Source organism: Triticum aestivum, chromosome 3A (assembly GCF_018294505.1).
Source record: "Triticum aestivum cultivar Chinese Spring chromosome 3A, IWGSC CS RefSeq v2.1, whole genome shotgun sequence".
Taxonomy (NCBI): domain Eukaryota; kingdom Viridiplantae; phylum Streptophyta; class Magnoliopsida; order Poales; family Poaceae; genus Triticum; species Triticum aestivum.
In genome coordinates, this window is record NC_057800.1 from 189,411,236 (window position 1) to 189,417,411 (window position 6,176).

A 6,176-nucleotide genomic window follows, 5' to 3' on the forward strand; every position below is an offset into this window, starting at 1 on the left:
AGAGAGAGATCAAACACATAGCTACTGGTACATACCCTTAGCCCCGAGGGAGAACTACTCCCTCCTCGTCATGGAGAGCACCGGGATGATGAAGATGGCCGCCGGAGAAGGATTGCCCCCTTCGGCAGGGTGCTGGAACGGGTCTAGATTGGTTTTCGGTGGCTACGGAGGCTTCTGGCGGTGGAACTCTCGATCTATTCTCTATTCTGGAAGTTTTAGGATACGTGGGTATATATGGGTGAAAGGAGTACGTCGGTGGACCAAAGGGGGGGCCACGAGGCATGGGGGCGCGCCCCTACCCTCGTGAGCACCTCCTTCATCTTCTGACATAGGGTCCAAGTCTATCCGGTAGGTTTCCTTCCAAAAATAACTTCTCCAGTTGATTTCGTTCTGTTTCGACTCTATTTGATATTCCTTTTCTTCGAAACACTGAAATAGGCATAAAACAACAAATCTGGGCTGGGCCTCCGGTTAATAGGTTAGTCCCAAAAGTAATTAAAAGTGGATAATAAAGCCCAATATTGCCCAAAATAGTAGATAATATAGCATGGAGCAATCAAAAATTATAGATACGTTGGAGACGTATCATTCTCCCTCGGGGCTGAGGGTATGTACCAGTAGCTATGTGTTTGATCTCTCTCTCTCTCTCTCTCTCTCTCTCTCTCTCTCTCTCTCGTGTTCTTGAGGTGATACGATCTTGATGTATCGCGAGCTTTGCTATTATAGTTGGATCTTATGATGTTTTCTCCTCCTCCTCTACTCTCTTGTAATGGATTGAGTTTCCCCTTTGAAGTTATCTTATCGGATTGAGTGTTTAAAGATTTGAGAACACTTGATGTATGTCTTGCTGTGCGTATCCGTGGTGACAATGGGATATCACATGATTCACTTGATGTATGTTTTGGTGATCAACTTGCGGATTCCGCCCATGAACCTATGCATAGGGGTTGGCACACGTTTTCATCGTGATTCTCCGATAGGAACTTTGGGGCACTCTTTGAGGTTCTATGTGTTGGTTGAATAGATGAATCTGAGATTGTGTGATGCATATCGTATAATCATACCCACGGATACTTGAGGTGACACTGGAGTATCTAGGTGACATTAGGGTTTTGGTTGATTTGTGTATTAAGGTGTTATTCTAGTACGAACTCTAGGGCTATTTGTGACACCTATAGGAATAGCCCAACGGATTGATTGGAAAGAATAACTTTGAGGTGGTTTCGTACCCTACCATAATCTCTTCGTTTGTTCTCCGCTATTAGTGACTTTGGAGTGACTCTTTGTTGCATGTTGAGAGATAGTTATATGACCCAATTATGTTATTATTGTTGAGAGAACTTGCACTAGTGAAAGTATGAACCCTAGGCATTGTTTCAACACATTGCAATACCGTTTGTGCCCACTTTTATCATTAGTTACCTTGCTGTTTTTATATTTTCAGATTACAAAAACTATTATCTACCATCCATATACCACTTGTATCACCATCTCTTCACCGAACTAGTGCGCCTATACAATTTACCATTGTATTGGGTGTGTTGGGGACACAAGATACTCTTTGTTATTTGGCTGCAGGGTTGCTTGAGAGAGACCATCTTCATCCTACGCCTCCTACGGATTGATAAACCTTAGGTCATCCACTTGAGGGAAATTTTCTACTGTCCTACAAACCTCTGCACTTGGAGGCCCAACAACGTCTACAAGAAGAAGGTTGTGTAGTAGACATCAAGCTCTTTTCTGGCGCCGTTGCCGAGGAGGTGAGTGCTTGAAGGTATATCTTTAGATCTTGCAATTGAGACTTTTAGTTTCTTGTTTTACCACTAGTTTAGTCTATAAAAGAAAACTACAAAAAAATGGAATTAAGTTTGCCTCATATGCTTCATCTCTTTAATATCTTTCATGAGTATGATGGAAAGGAGAATTGTGCCAAAGTGTTAGAAGAAGAATGCATTAAAATGTTTGGCACTAAATATTTAAATGATGAGCATGATTGCAATGTTGTTAGTATGAACTCTTTAAATATCCATGATGTTAATGATATGCAAAGCCACAAGCTTGGGGAAGCTATGTTTGATGAAGATGATATTTTTTGTCCCCCAAGTTTTGATGAGCAAATTTATCATGATGAAAGCATGCCTCCTATTTATGATGATTATATTGATGAAAGTGGATTTGGAGAGGTCATGACTTTCTTTTGTGATGAATCCACTATTCCGGAAGAGGTTCCAATTGATTATGAGAACAAAGTTGCTATCTATGATGATTATTGTGATGACTTGTATGCTATAAAGAATAATGATATCTATGAAACTTGTCATCATGATTTTAGTTTTCAATTGGATTATGCCTCACATGATAATTATTTTGTTGAGTTTGCTCCCACTATTATTCATGAAAATAATGCTTTATGCGATGGCTATATTGTTGAATTCATTCATAATGCTACTAAAAATTATTATAAGGGAGGAATATATGCTTGTAGGAGTTGCAATAATGTCAAGTTTCCTCTCTTTGTGCTTAAAATCTTGAAGTTTTGCTTGCTTTACCTTCCTATGCAAGTTGATCCTTGTTCCCACAAGTTGTTTGCTCACAAAATCCCTATGTATAGGAAGTGGGTTAGACTTAAATGTGCTAGTCATATTCTTCATGATGCTCTCTTTTTGTTTCAATTCTTATCTTTTATGTGAGCATCATTGAAATCATCATGCCTAGCTAGGGGCGTTAAACGATAGCGCTTGTTGGGAGGCAACCCAACTTTATTTTTGTTCTTTGATTTTTGTTCCTGTTTAGTAATAAATAATTCATCTAGCCTCTGTTTAGATGTGGTTTTTTTTGCTTTTAATTAGTGTTTGTGCCAAGTAGAACCGTTGGGAAGACTTGGGTGAAGTCTTTATGATCATGCTGTAAAAAACAGAAACTTTAGCGCTCACAAGAATTGCTGCCATTTTTATTGGAGAGTGATATTTAGTTAATTCTTTTTGCAGATGATTAATAGATAAATTCCTCAGGTCCAGCAATTTATTTGAGAATTTTATGATTTCCAGAAGTGTACGTTTGATCCAGATTACTACAGACTGTTCTCTTTTTGACAGATTCTGTTTTTCGTGTGTTGTTTGCTTATTTTAATGAATCTATGGCTAGTAAAAGAGTTTATAAACGAGAAGTTAGAATAAAGTAGGTTTAACAGCAATATAAGTAAATAATGAGTTCCTTACAGTACCTTGAAGTGGTGTTTTCTTTTCTTTCGCTAACGGAGCTCACGAGTTTTCTACTTTAAGTTTTGTGTTGTGAAGTTTTTAAGTTTTGGGTAAAGATTCGATGGACTATGGAATAAGGAGTGGCAAGAGCCTAAGCTTGGGGATGACCAAGGCACCCCAAGGTAAAATTCAAGGACAACCAAAAGCCTAAGCTTGGGGATGCCCTGGAAGGCTTCCCCTCTTTCGTCTTTGTTCATCGGTAACTTTACTTGGAGCTATATTTTTATTCGCCACATGATATGTGTTTTGCTTGGAGCGTCATTTTATTTTATTTTGTTTTTCTTGCGGTTTGAATAAAATACCAACATCTGAAATTCTTAAATGTTAGAGATCCTTCACATAGTTTCATAATTATTCGACTACTCATTGAGCTTCACTTATATTTTTCGGAGTAGTTTGTCGTTTTCTCTAGTGCTTCACTTATATCTTTTTAGAGCACGGTGGTGGTTTTATTTTGAAGAAATAATTGATCTCTCGTGATACACATATATTATTTTGAGAGTCTTTAGAATAGCATGGTAATTTGCTTAAATAATCCTAATATGCTAGGCATCCAAGAATAGTAAAAACTTTCATATAAGTGTATTGAATACTAAGAGAAGTTTGATGCTGGATGATTGTTTTGAGATATGGAGGTAATAATATCAAAGTTGTGCTAGTTGAGTAGTTGTGAATTTTAGGAATACTTGTGTTGAAGTTTGCAAGTCCCGTAGCATGCACGTATGGTAAACATTGTGTAACAGATTTGAAACACGAGGTGTTATTTGATTGTCTTCCTTATGAGTGGCGGTCGGGGACGAGCGATGGTCTTTTCCTACCAATCTATCCCCCTAGGAGCATGCGCGTAGTGCCGAGGTTTTTGATGACTTGTAGATTTTTGCAATAAGTATGTGAGTTCTTTATGACTAATGTTGAGTCCATGGATTATACGCACTCTCACCCTTCCATCCTTGGTAGCCTCTTCGGTACTGTGCATCGCCCTTTCTCACATTGAGAGTTGGCGCAAAATTCGCCGGTGCATCCAAACCCCATGATATGATACACTCTTTCACACATAAACCTCCTTATATCTTCCTCCAAATAGCCACCATACCTACCTATTATGGCATTTCCATAGCCATTCCGAGATATATTGACATGCAACTTTCCACCATTCTGTTCATCATGACACATTCATCATTGTCATATTGCTTAGCATAATCATGTAGTTGACATAGTATTTATGGCAAGGCCACCGTTCATAATTCTTTCTTACATATCACTCTTGATTCATCGCAATCCCGGTACACCGCCGGAGGCATTCATATAGAGTCATACTTTGTTCTAGTATCGAGTTGTAATCATTGAGTTGTAAATAAATAGAAGTGTGATGATCATCATTCATAGAGCATTGTCCCCCAAAAAAAGAAAAAAAGAAAGGCCAAAAACCAAAAAGAAATAAAAGAAAGGCCAAATAAAAAAGGGAAAGGCCAAATAAAAAAATAAAAAATAAAAGGGACAATGCTACTATCCTTTTTCCACACTTGTGCTTCAAAGTAGCACCATGATCCTCATGATAGAGAGTCTCTTGTTTTGTCACTTTCATATACTAGTGGGAAATTTTCATTACAGAACTTGGCTTGTATATTCAAACAATGGGCCTCCTCAAGTGCCCTAGGTCTTTGTGAGCAAGCAAGTTGGATGCACACCCACTTAGTTTCTTTTGTTGAGCTTTCATACATTTATAGCTCTAGTGCATCCGTTGCATGGCAATCCCTACTCCTTGCATTGACATCAATTGATGGGCATCTCCCTAGCCCATTGATTAGACTTGTTGATGTGAGACTTTCTCCTTTTTTGTCTTCTCCACATAAAACCCCTCATTATATTCTATTCCACCCATAGTGCTATGTCCATGGCTCGCGCTCATATATTGCGTGAAAGTTTATAGGTTTGAGATTACTAAAGTATGAAACAATTTCTTGGCTTGTCATCGGGGTTGTGCATGATGAGAGCATTCTTGTGTGATGAAAATAGAGCATGACTAAACTATATGATTTCGTAGGGATGAACTTTCTTTGGCCATGTTATTTGAGAAGACATAATTGCTTAGTTACTATGCTTGAACTATTATTATTTTTATGTCAATATGAAATTTTGTCTTGAATCTTTCGGATCTGAATATTCATGCCACAATTAAGAAGAATTACATTGAAATTATGCCAAGTAGCATTCCACATCAAAAAATCTGTTTTTATCATTTACATACTCGAGGACGAGCAGGAATTAAGCTTGGGGATGCTGATACGTCTCCAACGTATCTATAATTTTTTATTGTTCCATGCTATTATATTATCTGTTTTGGATGTTTATGGGCTTTATTAAACACTTTTATATTATTTTTGGGACTAACCTATTAACCCAGAGCCCAGTGCCAGTTTCCGTTTTTTTGCCTATTTTAGGGTTTCGAAGAAAAGGAAAATCAAACGGAGTCCAATTGACCTGAAACTTCACGGAACTTATTTTTGGAAGGAAAGCAACCCGGGAGACTTGGAGTCTACGTCAAGGGAGCTTCAAGGAATCCACGAGGTAGGGGGGCGCGCCCACCCCCCTGGGCGCGCCCTCCACCCTTGTGGGCCCCTCGTGCCCCCCTGACGTACTTCTTCCGCTTATATATCTCCATATACCCTAAAACGATCGGGGAGCACAATAGATCGGGAGTTTCACCGCCAGAAGCCTCCGTAGCCACCGAAAGCCAATCTAGACCCGTTCCGGCACCTTGCCGGAGGGGGAATCCCTCTCCGGTGGCCATCTTCATCATCCCAGTGCTCTCCATGACGAGGAGGGAGTAGTTCTCCCTCGGGGCTGAGGGTATGTACCAGTAGCTATGTGTTTGATTTCTCTCTCTCTCTCTCTCTCTCTCTCTCTCTCTCTCGT